Source organism: Cucurbita maxima, unplaced genomic scaffold, assembly GCF_002738345.1.
Source record: "Cucurbita maxima cultivar Rimu unplaced genomic scaffold, Cmax_1.0 Cma_Scf00093, whole genome shotgun sequence".
NCBI lineage: Eukaryota > Viridiplantae > Streptophyta > Magnoliopsida > Cucurbitales > Cucurbitaceae > Cucurbita > Cucurbita maxima.
In genome coordinates, this window is record NW_019272109.1 from 161,157 (window position 1) to 184,709 (window position 23,553).

Consider the following 23,553-nt stretch of genomic DNA (forward strand, 5'->3'; position numbering starts at 1 on the left):
AAGAGAGTGCTAGACCGGAACAACGCCCAACAAAGACCCTAATTACATATAGCTCCTCCCCTTCCCTGATTTAAGGCTTTAAGAACCGGATGGCGGCTGGAAAGAAAGACGACCTCACCTTATCGTAGATGGTGTCAGTGAGAGCCACTTTAGTATCCCCCGTTGACCTTCTTTTGTGGATAGAATCTTCAATGAGTAGAAAGAAGCAACCTGACTAATAAAGGTGCTTGTTGAGTAAGGCCGGCTTTCGAGCCCAAGCCCCTTGTTTGTATAGGTTGGGTGCTTGAGCGCATCTTTCTCATATGGAGGGAGAAAGGCTTTCCTTGAGTTTGAAATCAATAAGGGGTTAGCGAGGCCGTTTTCTTGCGGGAGTGCTAACGCGCACCCATACGTTTTCTTTGCTTGCTCTGCAGTACGAGCCTCATACGGAGCCGCGCCCCTTGAATATGATGAGAAGAAGAGGGGCCGCCCTCTTTTCTTTTCTGCATCAATCCTCCCACCTATTTTTCTTTTTTGGGGTGTATAGCTCAGTTGGTAGAGCATTGGGCTTTTAACCTAATGGTCTCAGGTTCAAGTCCTGCTATACCCAAACCTACCTTACACGAGACTCTTTTTAAGATGCGTAGTAGCGTTCAACGATCACTCTTTGGCCTTTAGATTCACTTCTCTATTTGGGCGAGATCTTAGCAGATGAATAGTTGTTGGAGTAGAGAGGCACCGAAGGTGATAGAAAAAAGCAAATCTTCATCCTATCCCTTTGTCCTCAAGCTCGAACTCATAATAGTTTACGGGAAAGACGGTCGATCATGCAGTTAACAGCCAGTATTTACAGCAATTTCACCTTTTGGATGTAAATAACCAACACTAATCCTCAATGGTATACTCCTCCTCCCTATCCTGTTAGAGTTTTGCCCGAATTCTGTTAATCTTTTTCCCCAAAATCCTCATCCTCAACTGCAGAACCCCAACCATACTTTGGTCGAAACCTAACCAGATGGATAGACAGATTACTTAACCGAAACCTGATCGGGAGAGAGAGAAAAAGAAACGACTATCTTGTTCCATCGCTTTCTCCAGCAATCGGCTCCTGGTGAGAACGAAAAGCGGGGACGTAGTTTCGTGTTCAAATCCAAAGTTTTCAGTCTCCTCCCGGGCTAAGGCTGTAGTTCCAAATCCGGAATCTTAAACAATTCAGCTTAATATAGCATAGAAGATAATCTGATTCAGCTTCAAAGAAGAAAGAAAGGGGCGGGGCATCTTTCGCTTTCCTTTTGGGTTGCGAGTGCATGCGTCCACCACGGTCAGGGCTTTCACAGGTACCTTATACGTAGTTAATGTTCAGCTTTGTTTGGTCTTGCTTGATTCTAGACTAGACTGGAAATAACCCTATGACTGACCTAGCTCAAATTTGATGTTGATTCGGGCGGAGCGGGATAAAAGGTTTGGTTCAGGAGACAAATGAGATAGATGTTCGGAATAAACTAGATATGCTGCTGAGGGAAATACTGCTGCGAGAGAGGGCGGTACAGAAAGAATTGAGTGATTCTCACCTAAGACTGAAAAGCGTTACGGTTGGGCTTCTTTAGAGGGAAGCAAGCGCGCCAAGCTAAGAACAAAACAATACCCGTCTACTTTTTCATCGACTTTTGGAAAAAAGGAGGATTTCAGCTACCTTCGGAAAACAGGGTCAACAAAGAAAGAAAATCGTCAAAGGTATACATAGTAGGCAGGGAAGGAAGCACCATAAGCTACAAGCTCCCCATCAACCGCCTCGGTTCGAGGGTTTTTCCTTCGAGTCAGGTCCACTCCTTTCATAAAACAAGGTCAAAATGACCGGCACAATGAGCCGCCTTTGAGCGGTGCTTCTCCTGTCGACTCATAGAAACTTGAACCAATCCGTTTTCTTCCACTTTGAAGCATGTGACCGGCACCGGTGCTGCTGCAACGGCCATCAATGGCAACAAGTGGCATCATCGGATTCAGACTTCTGCTTTAGGTGATTCGGGAGCAGATGCGTCTCTATCTTTGGATTCTGAGTCGGATACTGACTTCATATTCGGCAGATTCCCCGGTGTTTGCGTATGCGTCTGTCGATGCGTCTTCGTATTCGGCTTTAGCTGAGACTGATCTTTCTCTAGCTTCTTCTGATTCGGCATCTTCAAGAGTTTCAGTTGAACAGGCGCACTCACTGAAGGAAGCCTTCCAACCCGTAAGAGGCCTATTCCCATGGTTCAGATTGGGAAAGAGCGGGCACCGATCCTCTCTCTCTTTTAACCCTCCCTCGAAAGAGCTATTGCCGGGAATAGCAGGACAAAGACTCTCTTTTTCATATCTTGTGAAAACCAGACTCTGGTCTTTGGCCTCCAACTATCTTTCTTTAGCTAAGGACAAGCCAAACTAGAAGTTAGAATAGAATTGAATAAAGTAATGAATGGTTGAGATCGATATCGCCGGGCTAGTGCGGCTCGAGGAGAAGATAGGCAGCTCGACTCCTCGAGGAAAGGGCTAACAAAGGCTTGACTGAAAGGGAAAGGGTAGGGGTTGGAAAGAAAATGGGATTCTGGTTCAAGCGCTCGAAAGAGGAAAGAAAGGATTGTACACCATCAAGTATCTAGTTGCAGGGGGGACTGATTTCTGTAAGATCCGAGTAGATTAGTCAAGTTGCTCGAGGAGAAGAGGAGAGGGGCAATGAGACCAAGTTTACAGTGAAAGAAGGAGAGTCCATTCAATTAGAATAGGTTCAGGCAATAGAATTGTGAGACCATAAAGAAGAGGTTCAGGGGCGAAGCCACGAGACCATAAAGAAGAGGTTCAGGGGCGCTTTGTTTTCGTTTTCTTAACGCCTCATTTCCCTTTTCCCGAAACACTAACGAAATCGTGGTTTCCTTCAGAATGTTAACTTCTATAATCCATAGAATAAAACAGCATCTTGGGTGAAGCAAAGAGCAGTTCGGTCAGAAGCATCTACCCCGCACTCAATTCAATAAGCAAGCACATAAGCAAGACGAATCGAATCTCTTTCTCTTTCAGTATTCAAAAATTAGGTAAGCAATCAGGGCTAAAGCACGTATATATAGAGAGGAGCAAAAGACAGATGTGCCAGTTAGATAAGAATTTCCAGGATCCGCCAGCGGTATTTAATTGATCTCGTGCGGTACGAATGACTTGAAGAAATTCTAACCTAGAATACATTCTAGTAACTTCGAACTTTATTGAATCAACTGTCTTGAATGCAAGCAAAGCCTCTTTTGAAAAAAAACTAGAAATGGGTATTAAACAAAGGACATAGTGGGATAGGTAAAACCTCTTTTTTCAAGTGAAAGGCCTTATGTTATGAGGGTCAACCTCCTAACCAAGGGCAACTAAGTGCCAAACTCTCCTCTATAATAAGGGTGGGGTATCCGAATCGACCTCCAACACTGATTCCGGATATCGTGATCTTAGATCCAGGTCCAGGTACTTTTTATGATTCTGATTCTCTTGGGTACGATACCGAAGCTAAGTATAAGTAGATGAAAACAGCTTGACCAAGAGTTGCGTCAGCTGATTATTCCGCTAAGTCAGTAAAGCCGGAAAAGCCTTGCTCTAAAGGAGCTTGGGGTGAGACCCTTCTATTAAGGAGAGTTTAGTTTGGCAGATCGACTTATAGTTGCTTCGGATCTAGCATTTTTTGGAGATCAGAAAGAGAAATTGTAATTGTAACCTAAAGTAAATAAAAAGTTCTAAAAACTCTAAATTGTAACCCACCCAAAATTTATAACAATCAAACTTCACTCTTCTTCAATGTGGCATGCATTGAAACATCTTTTGATAATTTTGACAACTTTTTCTTCACATCGTCATTGAAGTATATTGTATGATTGAAGTCTTTTGGTTCATATCATTCTCCACTTCTTCAAGAGGATTCGTCCTCGAATCTATTTGTGAAACTTTGCTGCAAAATATAATTTATGAAAATACGATGGACCTCACAGCACTCTCTCACAAGTATACACTAAAGGAATTTTTGGCCACTCTTTTTAAACTCAGTTACACAAATGAAGCTCTCATTCTCACCTCTCAAAATTTGAAATAGAGCAAAGATTGAATTTTGAATTCTGGGTCGATTAAAAACTAAAAAGATAAAAATAAATAAAAATCAAATTGAGAAAAAAAAAATTGCAAAGGAAACATATATCCGATCTTGAGCCTGAAGCTCTGATACCAAATGATAAGATATGGAACCACTACAAGGGGAGTAAGATTCGGATTACCTTGTTGATCGAATATCTCAAGGCAAGAACATTGTTTGAGATTCGAATCACTCCGCAAGCAAGATCGATCATGTCTAGCTTGAATGATTCTTGTTGATCAAATATCTCAAGGCAAGAACATTGTTTGAGATTCGAATCACTCCGCAAGCAAGATCGATCATGTCTAGCTTGAATGATTCTTGTTGATCAAATATCTCAAGGCAAGAACACTTGCTTGAGATTCGAATCACTTCACAAGCAAGATTGATCATGTCGACCTTGAATGATTCTACATGCAACCTAAACTACATAGAATTGCAAAGAAACTTAGCCATTGGCTAAAGAAGAGCACAAATGCTTCTTTTACTATATTTTTCGAGTCCCTTACAAATACAACACACATGGCTTTATATAGCCTCAAAATGAAACTACTAAAGTCATTCCAAGAGTTGTAACATTCATACTTAATGGCCACAATTAACCATTATGTAATTGTAACCTATAGTAAATAAAGTCTTAAAATACATAAATGAAATACAATAACTCTAAATTGTAACCCACCCAAAATTTATAACAATCAAACTTCATTCTTCTTCAATGTGGCATGAATTGAAACATCTTTTGATAATTTTGACAACCTTTTCTTCACATCTTCATTGAAGTATATTGTATGATTGATGTCTTTTGGTTCATATCATTCTCCACTTCTTCAAGAGGATTCATCCTCGAATCCATTTGTGAAACTATGCTGCAAAATATAAGTTATGGAAATACAAAGGACCTCACAACACTCTCTCACGTGTATACACTCAAGGAATTTTTGGCCACTCTTTTTAAACTCAGTTACACAAATGAAGCTCTCATTCTCACCTCTCAAAATTTGAAATAGAGCAAAGATTGAATTTTGAATTCTGAGTCGATTAAAAACTAAAAAGATAAAAGTAAATAAAAATCAAATTGAGAAAAAAAAAATGCAAAGGAAACATATATCCGATCTTGAGCCTGAAGCTCTGATACCAAATGATAAGATATGGAACCACTACAAGGGGAGTAAGATTCGGATTACCTTGTTGATGGAATATCTCAAGGCAAGAACATTGTTTGAGATTCGAATCACTCCGCAAGCAAGATCGATCATGTCTAGCTTGAATGATTCTTGTTGATCAAATATCTCAAGGCAAGAACACTTGCTTGAGATTCGAATCAATCCACAAGCAAGATTGATCATGTCGAGCTTGAATGATTCTACATGCAACCTAAACTACATAGAATTGCAAAGAAACTTAGCCATTGGCTAAAGAAGAGCACAAATGCTTCTTTTACTATATTTTTCAAGTCTCTTACAAATACAACATACATGGCTTTATATAGCCTCAAAATGAAACTACTAAAGTCATTCCAAGAGTTGTAACATTCATACTTAATGGCCATAATTAACCATTATGTAATTGTAACCTATAGTAAATAAAGTCTTAAAATACATAAATGAAATACAATAACTCTAAATTGTAACCCACCCAAAATTTATAACAATCAAACTTCATTCTTCTTCAATGTGGCATGAATTGAAACATCTTTTGATAATTTTGACAACCTTTTCTTCACATCTTCATTGAAGTATATTGTATGATTGATGTCTTTTGGTTCATATCATTCTCCACTTCTTCAAGAGGATTCGTCCTCGAATCTATTTGTGAAACTTTGCTGCAAAAAATAAGTTATGGAAATACAAAGGACCTCATAACACTCTCTCACGTGTATACACTCAAGGAATTTTAGGCCACTCTGTTTGCACTCATTTACACAAATGAATCTCTCATCCTCACCTCTCAAAATTTGAAATAGAGCAAAGATTGAATTTTGAATTCTGGGTCGATTAAAAACTAAAAAGATAAAAGTAAATAAAAATCAAATTGAGAAAAAAAAAAAAATGCAAAGGAAACATATATCCGATCTTGAGCCTGAAGCTCTGATACCAAATGATAAGATATGGAACCACTACAAGGGGAGTAAGATTCGGATTACCTTGTTGATGGAATATCTCAAGGCAAGAACATTGTTTGAGATTCGAATCACTCCGCAAGCAAGATCGATCATGTCTAGCTTGAATGATTCTTGTTGATCAAATATCTCAAGGCAAGAACACTTGCTTGAGATTCGAATCACTCCACAAGCAAGATTGATCATGTCGACCTTGAATGATTCTACATGCAACCTAAACAACATAGAATTGTAAAGAAACTTAGCCATTGGCTAAAGAAGAGCACAAATGCTTCTTTTACTATATTTTTCCAGTCCCTTACAAATACAACATACATGGCTTTATATAGCCTCAAAATGAAACTACTAGGCATTCCAAGAATTGTAACATTCATACTTAATAATCATAATTAACCATCATGTCATTGTAACCTAAAGTAAATAAAAAGTTCTAAAAACTCTAAATTGTAACCCACCCAAAATTTATAGCAATCAAGCTTCACTCTTCTTCAATGTGGCATGCATTGAAACATCTTCTGATAATTTTGACAACTTTTTCTTCACATCGTCATTGAAGTATGTTGTATGATTGATGTCTTTTGTTTCATATCATTCTCCACTTCTTCAAGAGGATTCGTCCTCGAATCTATTTGTGAAACTTTGCTGCAAAATATAAGTTATGAAAATACGATGGACCTCACAACACTCTCTCACGAGGATACACTAAAGGAATTTTTGGCCACTCTTTTTAAACTCAGTTACACAAATGAAGCTCTCATTCTCACCTCTCAAAATTTGAAATAGAGCAAAGATTGAATTTTGAATTCTAGGTCGATTAAAAACTAAAAAGATAAAAATAAATAAAAATCAAATTGAGAAAAAAATTGCAAAGGTAACATATATCCGATCTTGAGCCTGAAGCTCTGATACCAAATGATAAGATATGGAACTAGTACAAGAGGAGTAAGATTCGGATTACCTTGTTGATCGAATATCTCAAGGCAAGAACATTGTTTGAGATTCGAATCACTCCACAAGCAAGATCGATCTTGTCTAGCTTGAATGATTCTTGTTGATCAAATATCTCAAGGCAAGAACACTTGCTTGAGGTTCGAATCACTCCACAAGCAAGATTGATCATGTCGAGCTTGAATGATTCTACATGCAACCTAAACTACATAGAATTGCAAAGAAACTTAGCCATTGGCTAAAGAAGAGCACAAATGCTTCTTTTACTATATTTTTCGAGTCCCTTACAAATACAACACACATGGCTTTATATAGCCTCAAAATGAAACTACTAGGCATTCCAAGAATTGTAACATTCATACTTAATAATCATAATTAACCATCATGTAATTGTAACCTAAAGTAAATAAAAAGTTATAAAAACTCTAAATTGTAACCCACCCAAAATTTATAACAATCAAACTTCACTCTTCTTCAATGTGGCATGCATTGAAACATCTTTTGATAATTTTGACAACTTTTTCTTCACATCGTCATTGAAGTATATTGTATGATTGATGTTTTTTGGTTCATATCATTCTCCACTTCTTCAAGAGGATTCGTCCTCGAATCGATTTGTGAAACTTTGCTGCAAAAAATAAGTTACGGAAATACGATGGACCTCACAACACTCTCTCACGAGTATACACTGAAGGAATTTTGGGCCACTCTTTTTAAACTCAGCTACACAAATGAAGCTCTCATTCTCACCTCTCAAAATTTGAAATAGAGCAAAGATTGAATTTTGAATTTTGAGTCGATTAAAAACTAAAAAGATAAAAATAAATAAAAATCAAATTGAGAAAAAAAAAATGCAAAGGAAACAGATATCCGATCTTGAGCCTGAAGCTCTGATACCAAATGATAAGATATGGAACCACTACAAGGAGAGTAAGATTCGGATTACCTTGTTGATCGAATATCTCAAGCCAAGAACATTGTTTGAGATTCGAATCACTCCACAAGCAAGATCGATCATGTCTAGCTTGAATGATTCTTGTTGATCAAATATCTCAAGGCAAGAACACTTGCTTGAGATTCGAATCACTCCACAAGCAAGATTGATCATGTCGAGCTTGAATGATTCTACATGCAACCTAAACTACATAGAATTGCAAAGAAACTTAGCCATTGGCTAAAGAAGAGCACAAATGCTTCTTTTACTATATTTTTCAAGTCCCTTACAAATACAACATACATGGCTTTATATAGCCTCAAAATGAAACTACTAGGCATTCCAAGAATTGTAACATTCATACTTAATAATCATAATTAACCATCATGTAATTGTAACCTAAAGTAAATAAAAAGTTATAAAAACTCTAAATTGTAACCCACCCAAAATTTATAACAATCAAACTTCACTCTTCTTCAATGTGGCATGCATTGAAACATCTTTTGATAATTTTGACAACTTTTTCTTCACATCGTCATTGAAGTATATTGTATGATTGATGTCTTTTGGTTCATATCACAAGGGATGTCCACTTCTAATAATGGGTGTTCTAAGACGATTCCGGCAATTACACCGCCCTAAGTGAGTCGGCAACTTCTACATGATTTTTGTCTCTCGTATCAGACCTAATCTTCAGCTATGCGGGTAGCATGCACACCCAAGGGAGAGTATGTTAGTATGGTGCTTCAACAAAGTCTTGTTCTACTTGCTTTTACTCACCAAAGAAAAAAAGGGGTTGTTCTCAGATTGAGAGTTCCTAGAAAGCATATCAGAGAACAATTTTGTGTAACCCCTTTCTTTTCAGGCTCGAGGCTCTGTCTGATCTTCCAAGAATATGTATGGTTCATTCTCTATTCACATTTAAATTATTAAATAGAAAGTGGTACCCTCATTTTATAAGACTACCTCAAGCCCCCTCAGTGGAATGATTTTGCTATGTTGATTCTGCAGAGAAGGGAGTAGATAACTCTTTCAAACAATGATGGTTCGGGTCCCCAAAAAGAAAGTCTCCATGAAAGGAAAGGGGAGGAATCCTCCTAGTTAGCAGGTGGGAATACTTTCCCAGGAAAGGGCAATGGAGGGGTGCCATTGAAACAATTTTTACCTTATAGCCTTTGAAAGCTGGTACAATGAGTTTGATATAAAAGGAAGCCTTTCGATCTAGTATTCAGCCCGTCAAACTGCATGAGAATCTTCCTAGGGGTTTCCAACACTCAATCCCCATGGAAAGCTCTTAGATTGCAAGGCTTCTTTGGTTCGTTATACGCTTTAGCTTATTTAGTCAATGCCTATAGTCAATACAAATACAAACTCTATCCCTCCTAGAAATTATGTACTAGAGAAGAAAGAGACTACAACAATTGGAACTATCTCGTCAGCAGAAGGAATAGGACTCCCGGGCAGATCAGGTACAAGCTCCCCAGGGCCAGAAAGAAGCAATGTATTGACAGACAGCAAGGATAACTAACTACCTCTATCACTTCCACTTCTGGCCTTTCATCGAGAGCAAATGGCCTGAAAGCAAGTTCCGGCACCAATAGAAAAAGAAGAAAGAGGCTTTCTTTTCTTTACTTTACTGTCAAGTTCAGGGAATATCATCAAAGGATTTCATTGACTCGACTGTAAAGGAATAGGGAATGTTGATCCTCCCTTCTCCCTATTTATTCACTGTAAACTCGAATTAAGCTTGATTTCCTCTTTCCTTCCTGATTCTGCTTTTCTTTTCTTTACTCTACCTGTCAAGTTCAGGTAATAAATAGAGTCAAAGGTTCAGGTTCATGAGCAAATCTTTCTTGAATTTTCAGAGTCTTTCAAGCTTCATTTAAGGAAAGAAAAGAAAAGAGATCGAGTTCAACAAACACCCATTCTATTCCATGTTACCGAGTTCAATCAGTAATAGTCTGGCCAGGCAATGTAATTTCAGTTTACCCATTCTATTCCATGTGTTTGAAGGAAAAGGTTTAAGGTTGAGGCTTTTTCTTATGATTTAGAATTGTAAAGGAGACTCCTTCCTATTCATATTATCTAGAAAACTAGTATTCTATATGTATGGTCAGGAGGTCTTAAATCAGACTGCATGGAAGGAATAAATGCCTTATTTATTATTCCCATTCCCATTCTATGCAATTGGCTCGTAAGCACTAGAAATAGATGGCCTTAGGACAGAAGCTAGTTGCTCACCCACCCCCAAAACCTCTGGGCATAGGAAAAGAACTTGAGAAGGCCCTAGTCAAAGGGAAGTCAGTAATTCTCTATACTGTTATTGAACTTGGTGTCATGTCGACATCCCCCCCGCTTATATCAAAGAGAACCCATGTGTAAAGGCTTAGGCTACTCCCCTATCATCAGCTGTTCTTGCAACCGATCAACTTTTCCAACATTGATTTTAGATTGAAAGAATTTTCTCAACACACTAATTTCGACATATTTGATTTGATTATGAGAATCAATCCTACTACTTCTGGTCCTGAGGTTTCTACACGCTTGAAAAAAACTTGGGACGTATCGCTCAAATCATTGGTCCGGTACTAGATGTAGCTTTTCCCCCGGGATGTCTAATATTTACAACGCTTTGATAGTGAAAGGTCAGGATACTTACTGCCGGTCAAGAAATTAACGTGACTTGTGAAGTACAGCAATAGCAATTATTAGGAAATCATCGGGTTAGAGAGCTATGAGTGCTACAGATGGTCTAATGAGAGGAATGGAACTGGTTAACACGAGAGCTCCTCTCGCTATCGGTCGAGCTGCTTCGCTCATGAACCTGAACCGATATTCCCTGAAGTTCTTGTTCTTTCCTATTCTTTCACTGTAAACTACTAAGACAAAACGAAAGCTGCATTCTCAATCACTATTGAACCTCGTAAACTATCATCAGGTCAAGCTCCTACACCTATTTCTTTCTTCTAGATCCTTGAAGGACCATTGATTAAAAAATTGATGCTTTACCCTATTTTGAGGGCTATAGGTAATTAGGAAGGGAAGATGAAAGATGAATCAGAGTTCACTGTCAGTCAAGACTCAAGCAAGACAAGAAAGATGAATGAGACTACAAACACTCCTTATTCATGAGAGTTCACTGTCAGTCAAGACTCAACATTCTTGATCTTCTCCTTCTTTCACTATTCTTGAACTGTAAACAAGGATCAATACTTCTTATTCATTCGACTCTGAAAATTCAATCAAGATTTGCTCATGGCCCCTTCTCCTTAACTCCTCCTTCACCTTTTCCTTCTTTCACTCGTTCTCGCAATTCCATTGCTTGCCTGAACTACTTCCCTTCCCAGATGGAACTCTGTAAATAGGCTTTGATTCCATTATTACCTGGACTATTATTTCTTTCATTCGGTCTCCTTCTCTTCTCTTCTCTCCTGTAAAGGTTCAGGAGCAAGCCAGCTTCCTTCTCCTTCGATAGTGATAGTAGCTTCAATCAAAGGAATTGGTAATACTGGGTCTTGGTCTTTGCATCGGTGTTTGTTTGGCAGGGCGGGTCGGTCGTCGCTTGAGTGTCAAAAGCAGTGGTTGTTTTTCCTTGTCTAACCAGCGTATGTATGCCCATTATTCCTCCTTTGCTGCCTCCCAGTAAGTATAGAAAGCCTCAATTTCCGATGTGTGTGGATGGATTGAAAGGAAGTTGGGGATAAACATAGATCCTTCTTTCTGCCTATCCGGAGTGTTGAAAAGAAATCAATGGTTTTTCTCTTTTGGATTTCCCGATCACTGTAAGCAATCTTCACTGGCACAAGGATCTCCTCACAGCAACCTCCTCTACGTACAATGAGTTTACGAAGACTTCGAGTAGTGCGAGATAGATAGGCTAATAACCAGATAGCTCTGGAATAGGTTAATCGCCGGAGACAAGAGAATGGAAGGTATCTTTTTCGAGAGCATGCCTTAACTTAATTATTGATTAGAGTAGTAGGGGGGTCGTATAGTTTCTAAGAATTACAGTAGTAGGGGTCGTATAGTTTCTAAGTGAAAGAAAGCGCAACGAGATCTTTCATATCCTCCCTGTGAGGCAGGTCCGCTATAAAGCCTACGGGCCCAAAAGTCTGAAAGAACGGGAAAGCTGACCAAAAGACTATTCTATCTATAACCGACTCTTGTTGCCAAATCGAAGGGGCTTGGCTTGTACCAGGCTCTAACTAAAAGAGTTTTCTTCAAGCGAGCTGTCTTTCTTTCTTTCTTTTTGGGTTGCATGCGCCCAAGGCAATGTTTTTTTTGTAGATTGAGTGAGATGGATTGATCTTCGCTATCGTGCACCTTCAAACTCCCAGTGGATGCTGCGGCAGTGCCTAATATGAGGTTGCTCCTGCCTCAGACAGCTTCGAGGTTCCCATTATAGAGGTTGAAACTACTGAACTTGCTTATGCTCCCGAGTGTCCCTGACACCCTTTCTTCTCCTCCCTCAGCCTGACTTCGCCCTCTCTCTCTTTCTTGTTGACAGTTCAATCCGAGTTGGTTACAGGGGAAAGCATGTAAAGGAAAAGTGAAATGGTAGCTACTTTTTCCCTTTCTGGTCGGTCTGGTGTGGTGTCATTGACTGAATTTCTCTTCACATCCCTCCGAGTCTCTACTCTGTTTTGGCTACAGACTGTTCGCGCTAAGACAGCGATGATGCCCGGGCTAGTGTAAGGGGTCTCGCTACTAAATCAATATCGTCAGTTATATGGTTGCTTCATCCAATAGAGGTTAAGGTTGATCATGTCCTACCTTCCCTGATTCATAGGGGATCACTCATCAATCTACTCTTATCCCCAAGACCAGCTGTTAGACTGAATCTTCTCTTCTTCTTTGTGAGACTTGATGTTCATCTTGTTAATTCATAAACGGATAATGCAATGGGTGGGTGCACATGGACAAATTTGGAAAAGGAGGTTCATTGGATACATGTATTAGATTATTCATGAATCACCATAATGATTCGTAGATGTATTAGGTAGATTCATTATTTCAGATTTGTTACATGAATGGCCATGGAGGATGTTCCAAAAGAAGGCCTATATAAGGATCACCTATGTAAAGATTTGATAATCAATTCAACTTCAGAAGAGAATACATCTCTTTCTCCAAAAAGACAGATTTGAGTGTTGAGAGAATTTTGCCCCCTTTCCATCCAAATTTGACCTTGCTCCAACAAACAAAGTGGTATCAGAGCCAAAAATCAATGGCGGGTTCCGGGAAGATGTCATTGGGTGGTGTACCGCTGCCACGTTTGGTGAAGTCGAACTACAACAATTGGATGGAGCATGAAGATGCAAGCCTTGCTCGGAGCGCAAGATGTATGGGACGTGGTTTTGGAAGGTTACACCGAACCGGATCAAATCGAAGACATGAGAGTAAATGACATCAGGACACAGAAAGAAGCACGGATGAAGGACAAGACCGCGTTGTACTTACTTATTATTCCAAGCGGGTGGTTTTGATGAGTCAAATTTGTAGAAGATAGCCAGCAGAACATAATATGAGAAAGTCGTTCCTCTCGATCAATTCCGATTCGAAGAAATAGAAAAAGAAAGAATCTCTTTTCCTTTCACTCGGTAAAGCAGCTCTCAAGGAATTGACTGAATTTGCTTCTTGAGAAGAAATAGAAAAGAAAGAATCGAACTTCTATTTTGGTAATTCTCTAGGAGTCATCTTTGAACAAGTTTCTCTTATAAGGAGAGGTGGAAGAAAAGGCTCGGGATTGATTTAGGAGTCTTTGTGCGAGCCGATTGATGCAGATAAAGATTACAGCTTCTGAAACCAAGACTTTTGATGCCGTCCTTCGCTTCAGGGCTGGTTAACCAGAATTCTTCTCCTGCAAAATCACAATAGAAAAGTGGTTCTTGCATGGCTTCGGTTATGATGAGAATGGAAAGAATTCAGCAACCCCAAAGATCTCGTCAAACAAGAGATGGAATTCCATGAAACAATACTAGCCCAAGACCCGATCGGAGGCAAGAGCTCTTTCTTCTGACCGTCACAGTCTTTTCTTCTCCAGAGAGTCTGACCACCTTCTTGATTTACTAGTGGAAACTGGGGATTCGTAAGAACAAGAAATCGCTTTCAATGAAAATTGCTCTTTGTCAAGACCGGACTAATCCCGGAAAAGGTGGATGATTCCCCCGCCCCAAAACTGACCTCTTTGTCTCTTCCCAAAATCAAAAAAGGAAACGAATCTCTTTTTTTGAGCACAAATCAAAGGAACCAACTGGATCAGAAAGAGTCGTCTTCTTTCCAATTGCTGCAGTCAGTCATCCAAGAATCAAAATCAAGTCCTTTTCAGAGAGAATGCTAAAAGAAAAAAGGAGATTTATTCTTTCTTGGAGAAGAACGGTCTTTGTTTGGCCTGAACCAACCACTTTCTAAAAATTCAGTGGTCTTTTTATCAGCCTTTGTTTGGCGAAGGGGGAGCTTGAAGACATTTTAGTTTGATTTGCTTTCTTAAGCGGATCCGCTGACCCGAGTGCTTGCCTAAGCCCTTTGCATCTCTTTCCAGCTTGATATGGACCTGGGCTTGATATGGACCTGGGATTGATATGGACCTTGTCTCAATCAATGGCAAAGACCCATTTTGTGGTAGTGTCCCGGCAAGCGGTAATGCAATGAGATTAGTGTCTTTTAGGGCAACCTCTCCCATCAAAGATAGAAAATGGTGGGATTTGGTACCCTGGTGGATAAGGAACACGGTTTCATGATATGGAGGATATATGGACTGCGATAAGGCTGAATTCTTCCTTCTTTCTTTGGGGTTTTGAAACTCCGTTTTTCATCAAATTCTTCCTTAGTGACAAACTGTGCGGAAGTAGATGGACCTGCCTGAGCTGGTGGAGGTGCTCTTGCTTGTGCAGCTGGAATCTCAGTCGGAAAAGCGGGAGGTGCAGAAGTGAAAGGAGTGGAGGTAGCTATCAGTGCTTCCAGAGCAGCCAACTTCTTTTTGATACCATTCCAATTTCGGGGGCCGATAGACTGCATTTCATTGGGTTTTGGGGGCAGCAATCTCGGCGGAGGAACTTTGTGCGTCAATCTCATTTTCTTGGGCCAAGGCTGCCCTAATTTCCGTCAGTTGTTCTTCCACTCTCTCTATGACGGAAGAGACGTCGAGATGAATTGGTCGTAGTCATTGCGGGGAATACTCCTTCCTACTCTCCTAGCCCACGTTGTTCAGGGAATGAGCTAGCTTCAGACGATTCTGACGTAGACCTCGGTTAGGAGATTGAGTCCTCTTCTGACAGGGCCGGACTCCGACTCCTTTCTTTGGGGAGAATTTGTGATCAAGGCTCCTAGCCTGGAATTCTTGAAGGATGCAGGATCACTTCCTTGCTGGGGTAGATTTTGGTGGCAAAGGCATTTGAGTCGGGGCTTGTCTCTGGGAACGAGTGACCCGCGAAGGCAAATTCTCAGTGACTTGGGCTGATGAAATTGGATAATGGGAAGATTGTGTAGATGAAGGAGAAGGCTTTCCACTTTAGGATTTTTGATAGCAGCTCGTAATATGGGGAACCTAACAGACAAAACAAGGAAATGAAAAAAGGGAAGCCCTTTAAAGAAGGTTGAGTGAATAGGTAGCTATTAGCTGTTACCACTCTATTCCATTCCCAACTACGCAACGTTAACCCTTGCTTGGTCGGTTTTGAGATGCATATGAATCAGAAAAGAGAGCGGGATGCTTTTAAGGATGGCAATTGGCTTCAAAGTCTACAGGTATAAGCTTTGGAAGCGCTAGGCAAAGCTGTAACAGAACACAGGTTGAGTAGCAGATCCAAAAGAAAAAAGGTACACCCCTCTTTTTGTCCACCTTTAAAGTCAGGTTATACAAGATAGAGTATAAAGTACTCCCAACTTCCTCACCTTCTTTAGGGGAACAAAGGTTATACAACATAGAGTATCAAGTGATCCCCAACCCCTGGGTATAACCAATGTCGGTCTCTAGTTACTAGACAAGAGGGGTACTAAAGTACATTTGATGCAGGGCAGCGGCTAAAAGTACTCAACACCTTTTCATACTAATCATCAGTATTCTAGAGGGATACATCTAATTCATTTGATGCTGGGTAGTGGCAGGGAAATCCCATCCCAGGATAGAGCTCTATTCTATGCCGTTCTCTTGCTGTATGTCCTCAGTTTCGTTTAACCAGGACCTCTCCGGGAGCTATAGTCTAAAATGGAATTCTGTGTCCAGGGTAGCGACAACTGAAGACTTTCAGGGAACCCCCCAAGATTATACCTCCAAAAAGAATAGAAAAAAGGGAAGGAACGCAATGCCACTAAATTCATGGTTGAAACTCTCATGAAAAGAGAAATTACATCCTGATCCTGAAGCAATAACAGAAAAAGGTTGAACAATGAGTTTGACTCTGTGTTCTAAAATCAAAATGAAGAAGAAGATATTTGCAAAAGTGAATCATCTCAGTATAAGAATCATCAAGTATTTCAGATAGAAAATCTCAACCAAAATCGATTGAAATTGTATCCTATCGGTCCAGCTTAGTCTCATTCATAGTGGAAAGGAAATTGATATCATTATTGAATGATTTGAGGAGCGAGAATAATGTTCAACTGCTGATGAAAAGGAATGGTTCTGATTTCATTCTGTCTAATCTCTACGCTGTTAGCAACTTTGATATATCATTCATTACTACCGATCAAGTTCAAACTTCCTATGGTATCTAAACCATTAGAGTGTCAACCCCCCGGGTGATCATCTCCCTAAAAGTCTGTCAGATCTAGCTTGGGGTTACTTAAGCTCCATAACAGGTGATATATCTGATCGTTTCTTTCCGTCTGTGAAGTTCCGGCGACATTAAGTTGATATGAATATTGGATGTGATTTAAGTTACGAGGGTTTGTGTAGAGTTCTGAACAAGCAGCAGAGTCAGCCCTTTCTTTCAAATCATTATTGGTTGCCGCATATTACGGATAATAAATAGGGAAAACTTTGTGCAAAATGGTTTACTCATGCCAAGTATTCTAACTTCAATGAATATCCAATATGTATCCACCTTACTTAGAGATTGATACTTTCAGGATGATGTTGTTAAACAATTGTAGTAGTTATACAAAATTGGTAGAAACTTTATGTAAGAACATACAGCGTGCTCCACTGAAGAATTGATGCTCCATCGGGCTAAAGCCTACGATGGCTATCAGTTTGATTTGCCAGCATTTCTGTACTTCCGTGTCGAATCTACCGCAGTGATGTCTTGCATTTCCATGATCGGGATCTAGCAATCAGCAGTGAGAAAGATTTCCGCAAAAATGCTAATTGTGCTATTGCGTTCCATTACAAGTCTTTCGACACCTACCAAGAGAGAGGTTAATCAATCATTGGTTAAATGAAATGGATTAAAGCAAAAGAAGGATTTGATCGAGTTTGCACATGGAGCTAAACACCCCTTTCAGTTCTTATCCGGAATGCTTCTTCTTATAGTTATAGGAATGAATTTGAGAACATACGAATTACCCAAGACCCCTCTGCGAGTGCATATCAGATCATAAGTGACATTTTGTTGGATTACCCTGGCTAAGAGAACGAATCTCAGTCGTTCTTCGGATGGCAAACCCCAAGATGTTTAGTTTATTCTTTCATCCTTGAAGAGGGAGTGAATGAAAGCTGAACTGAAGAATGATGAGAATCTCTCATTTTTTGTACACACTGAAATCGTGATCTCCTCACAGGTCTCTTTATGCCAAAGATCTATGGCAAAACTTTCATGAGCGAGAGGTTCTTTTAGATCGCTGGCTACGCTCATTACATCACTAGTAAAGAAAGCTTCATTATAAATCTTTCAATTCTGGAAAACGAAATCAAAGAGCTTGGATTGCTTGATGTAGTTGATCCCCAGGTTGGATAGCGTCTGCTAGTGAGAGTCCTATTTTTTATGGTATCTCTTGACTACGGTACAGGATTCTATGGTAATAGAACCAATAAATATATGGATTTATGAGAAACTCCATTAAGAGGAGGCGTCGGGTGACTCTCTTATTCTCTTCTTCTAAGAGAGATCGTAGGATCAATCTTTACCTTCGTAAACTTCATCCATCTGAGGGATGCCCATATAGCAATGAAAGTCATTGACTTAATGCTTGATCATGGAGCACCCATATACACTGTACACGACAACTTTCTAACAAGAGCAGCATATAGCGATTTTCTTCCTCAATTTGATAGCGAAGTCATTTGCGGAATAGGTCCTCCACTGAAAATTCTCAACGAGTTAATCCATAAGAATGTTGGTGGAAACCTCAGGGAGTACTCTACCTGTAATGTAATCCCAATAGATATACTTTATAAATGCTTACTTAATTGCAAAAATACGGAAAAGATAAGCAACAAGCAAGAAAATGATGGATACTTAGAATGACAAAATCAAAGGTATCCTGACCTCTTACGAGAACTATACTCGTTATATATGCGGTGATTCTAATCCTTCTTGGGAAGCTCATGTGAAAAAGTGGGATAACTTCCAGCGCCAGATTCGGCACAAATCATTCAATTCCTCTTTCCTCCCGTATGGATCTGCTCTACTGCAGCTTGTATCATTGCCTCATACTCCATCTTTACGAGAGGCTTCTCCATGGGGACCACTGAGTGAGAATAGTCTAATAACTCTTCAATCAATAAATAGGAGGAGATTCATAAGCGAATCGCTTTCGAGGCCTCTTGCCCATTCATTCAATAAGGTGCAGGAGTTCTTTGCATCTGTAGGCTGATCCATGATTGGGAATCGGAATGTAAGTACTTGACTGGATACCCCTCCATTGATCTTGGCTTGCTTCATTGCATTCATTCATTCTTTCTTTGATTCTTCGGGCTTCTTCCGATTGACATAATTTCCCTCTATTCAAAGTCTTCCGCAGTATGTTCCTCCTTTCGTGGTTCTTCAGGTGCAGCATTCATTACAACTGACAGCTTTCGTTGGCCTGTAGGGAGTCGTTTCTGAACTTCAATACGCTTAGATCCCGGGCGAGCCATAAGAGAGAGGCTTTCTCATTTTCATTCTATTCAAGATAGGGGGGAGCTTTCGATCAAGATGTTCTCGCCTCCCCGGGCTCTCGCTCGAATCGGAACCTTTATGCGTTGGTAGGGGATTCGCGCTCTGAATGGCGAAATGGAAATGCGTCAGGAAGCTATTAACCGAGCTCGGGGGCAATGCGTCCGTCTTTCCCATTGATCACCATGACTTGTCCTATCGCTTCGGAGATTTTGATCTCATCCCCTCTGAGTAGTGAGTAGGGGGACCATTCTTCATGGTTCTTCTTCTTCTTTCCCCATCTTACTAAGAATAATGAAGGGTCAGGCAATCGGTCAAAGGTATCCCCAAGTCGGAATTCCAGCAAACACCAAGAAGTATCCTTCACACAAGAAAACCGCCGGAGTGGGGGATTGTCCTCCTCACTGACCCCAAAGAGGGTGGCTCTGTCGCTAAGCAGGCCGGTCGAAAGGACATCAAATGCCTAAACAAGACAAAAACCTACTTTCTTTCCGCTTAACACAAACTTTCCGGTCTTCCCTCTAGCACACGGGGATCAGCCCTACGCACCGGGGACGAAGCGTAGAGGTCCCTTTGGCTTGTTGTACCGGAGTGGTTCATAGTCAAAAGAGGTAATGGGTTGTAGCATTTCCTATAAATGGATCGTTGGGCTTTCTCGTCTAAAGACAGGAGGGGTGAGCTTTTTCACTATACAATGACCAGAACGAAGGACCAACGAGGATGGATGAAGGAGGAGGAGGAGGAGGAGTAGGAGCTAGCCTTCCTTTTATTTTAGTAGGGGCGGAATCGAAGCGAAGAAATTCTGAGTTCATGCCACGACGATCTATATGGAAAGGCAGTTTTGTTGATGCATTCCTGTTGAGAATGAAGAAGAAGAGAGATCCTCTTTTAAACAGGAAAATTTGGTCACGTAGATCTTCGATTTTGCCGGAATTCGTTGATAGCTCCGTACGAATTTACAATGGAAAAACTTATGTTCGTTGTAAGATCACTGAAGGAAGGGTTGGTCATAAATTTGGAGAGTTTGCTTCGACACGGAAACGAAGACTTTCGAGAACAAATATTGGACCGGGAAAAAAAAAGGGAGAAAGTCAAGTCTAAGCGCATATGGCACGAAAAGGAAATCCTATTTCGCATTTCATATTCACTTTGATTTGAGAATTCAGTTTCTAGTAAAATCAAATATCTTATTCTATCAGAATCAGACGAGCCGCCTGACGTATTTCCATTTCGCCATTCAGAGCGCGAATCCGTACATTCCTAAGAAGACGAAGAGGGGATCTCTTCTCAATTGAGACTCGCCCCCACTGGTGGAGACTCGGGGGAACCTGTCCCCCCATCTCATCTCTTTCGGAAAACAAGGCGGCTCATCCCGCTAAACCGCTTACCGCTCGAGAGCGCGAGAGTGCTTCTTGCTCGAATTCTCAGGCTAGGGCCCGTCTGCAGCGGTATTACACCAACTACCACTTCTGGTTCCGGGGCCGCAACCATCAATTTGCGCAAACCTGATTTGGCTTTACAAAGAGCATAGCGGAGACTGTAAAAAACCCCATTCTCCTCTCATTTCTCTTTTTCTTCCTTAGTTAAGAGAGATGCAGATGAATACTGCATTCTCTCTCTCACTCATTTCTTATCTGACTTTGAAAAAAGAAAGAAAAAAGATAGCAAGTTCTATGCACAAGGGTTTTTAGTGCTTTCTAATGAACAAGAATCTCAGCCTTTTTTGCATCTTTCTGCAACAGAATAAAGGAAACCGATTGAGAAACTTGCATGAGACTGGCTATTCACTCACTTTTTTCTGTAATGTGCAGCGGCGAGGAGCCCACTGGTTGTTGGACTAACCTATGGTGTGTTTCGGCGAAGCGCCGGGTTGTTGGTAAGGAGCGTGAGCGGGCGGGGGGCTCACACAAGTAAGTGAAGGAACCCTGTAGTGTAGGGTCTTGAAGAAGTGTGGACACGGCCAGGGAGGAAAGAGAGGGGGATGAATAAGGAGAACCTTAGCCCTGAGAATCGAATTCTAAACCGGCGTGGCGCTGCTGGATGCTTCTGATCAATAGAACAGGAAGAGGACCAAAAAGAAAGACCACCAAAATTCACGACCACCAAGATACGCATAGTGATTCGATCTTTTGATCACCCATTTTTGGAAAACCATTTTGGGGGGCTTCCACCTTACACACGGAAGATTGGATTGCCTGAATCACGAGTCCACTATACTGTGTTACGATCACCTCATATTGATAAAAAGTCCAGAGAACAATTTGAAATGGAAAGAAAGAAAGAATTTATGGTCATAAAAACAGAAAGGCATGAATTGCGCAAGAAGTTCTTTCGGTTAAAACACCGTGCGACTCGGAGGACATAAGATTGATTGGGCAAACAAAACAGATTTTCGACAGAATGCTCCTACCCCACCATGCCGGTCCCTTTACCTTACCTTAAGAAGAAATAGGGAGGTATGAAGCGTGGAAAACAATGCAATCAGTGTATGATACAACAGGTAACCTTAAGGATAAGGAGTGGCAGCAAAGCTCTTGATTGATCAACGCGAGTGAATTGTGCTTAGACGCTTCGTCAAACCGCACCGATAAGTGAATGAGCTGGCTGGCTGATGGATGAGTAGGCTTCCCCTTTCGATTCACGGAATGTGATTTGGGACACGATGGGAGTTTGCGTGCCTCGGTAGGAAAGAGATCACCGGAGTATAGCACAAGATCGCCTTTTCTTGCTGCCATGTGGTCGACCTGTAAACAAGGTAAACCCAATGGGAACCAAAAAACGGGAGGGTACCGCATTGGGCAGAAGACGATCCAAAAAGCGAAGGTTCACCCTTATTATTAAGACTCACCCTAAAATCAAAGAAGGATGGCATAAGATACCTGATTATTAGAGAAAAGGGCAACCTATCTGACTAATAAGAAAAAAGGGGGTGAGATAGGCGACAGGTAGCTTTCTTCCAAGCCGGCCCGGCCGGAGGAAGAAAGAGATCTTTTCCGGTGCTGACTTGGATCTCGGGTGACGGAATTAGGCTAGCAGTAAGCTTGGCTAGAGCGAAGCGCTTACCAAGCGCGAAGGAAAGGGCCTTCGCCACTTGAGCCGTATGCGGGGTAACTCGCACGTGCGGTTCTTACGGGGGGAGAGCTAGTAGGAGCCATCCTATCCCAATAGCGTATATTTGGAGCTCAATATGAAATCCTATTTTCTTGCAAGACCCGTTCGGATAAGGGAAAACTCCAGAGATTGCTTCGAAGTCAGATCCTTGTGTTGACCCTTTCCTGAACCAGAACCGGGGTGAGAGGAAAAGGACATCAAAATATCCCATCAATTGAGTGAGGGCTTTCCAGACTTTACCCACCCCCCTTTCCATTCTTCCTTCCCCTCTCATTACCACTTTTTCAATAAATCAGCCCCGCTCCCTAAAGTCAGTAAAGGGCCCCTCTCTGATAAGGAAGGAAACGAAAGAATCTCAATTTGACGAGAAATTTGGTCCGATGGCTGTTCTCCACTAACCACAAGGATATAGGGACTCTATATTTCATCTTCGGTGCCATTGCAGGAGTGATGGGCACATGCTTCTCAGTACTGATTCGTATGGAATTAGCACGACCCGGTGATCAAATTCTTGGTGGGAATCATCAACTTTATAATGTTTTAATAACAGCTCATGCTTTTTTAATGATCTTTTTTATGGTTATGCCGGCGATGATAGGTGGATCTGGTAATTGGTCTGTTCCTATTCTGATAGGTGCACCTGACATGGCATTTCCCCGATTAAATAATATTTCATTCTGGTTGTTGCCACCAAGTCTCTTGCTCCTATTAAGCTCAACCTTAGTAGAAGTGGGTAGCGGCACTGGGTGGACGGTCTATCCGCCCTTAAGTGGTATTACCAGCCATTCTGGAGGAGCAGTTGATTCAGCAATTTCTAGTCTTCATCTATCTGGTATTTCATCTATTTTAGGTTCTATCAATTTTATAACGACTATTTGCAACATGCGTGGACCTGGAATGACTATGCATAGATCACCCCTCTTTGTCTGGTCCGTTCTAGTGACAGCATTCCCACTTTTATTATCACTTCCGGTACTGGCAGGGGCTATTACCATGTTATTAACCGATCGAAACTTTAATACAACCTTTTCTGATCCCGCTGGAGGGGGAGACCCCATATTATACCAGCATCTCTTTCGGTTCTTCGGTCATCCAGAGGTGTATATTCCCATTCTGCTTAGATCTGGTATCATCAGTCATATCGTTTCTACTTTTTCGGGAAAACCAGTTTTCGGGTATCTAGGCATGGTTTATGCCATGATCAGTATAGGTGTTCTTGGATTTCTTGTTTGGGCTCATCATATGTTTACTGTGGGCTTAGACGTTGATACCCGTGCCTACTTCACCGCTG

At 40.9% G+C, this 23,553-nt stretch overlaps 1 non-coding gene across 1 annotated transcript; it reads left to right on the plus strand.

Moving 5' to 3' along the window:
• Window positions 1-516: 516 nt before the first annotated feature.
• Window positions 517-589, plus strand: TRNAK-UUU. The gene has a single exon. It is a non-coding gene; the product is annotated as a tRNA-Lys (tRNA).
• The last annotated feature ends 22,964 nt before the right edge of the window (window positions 590-23,553 follow it).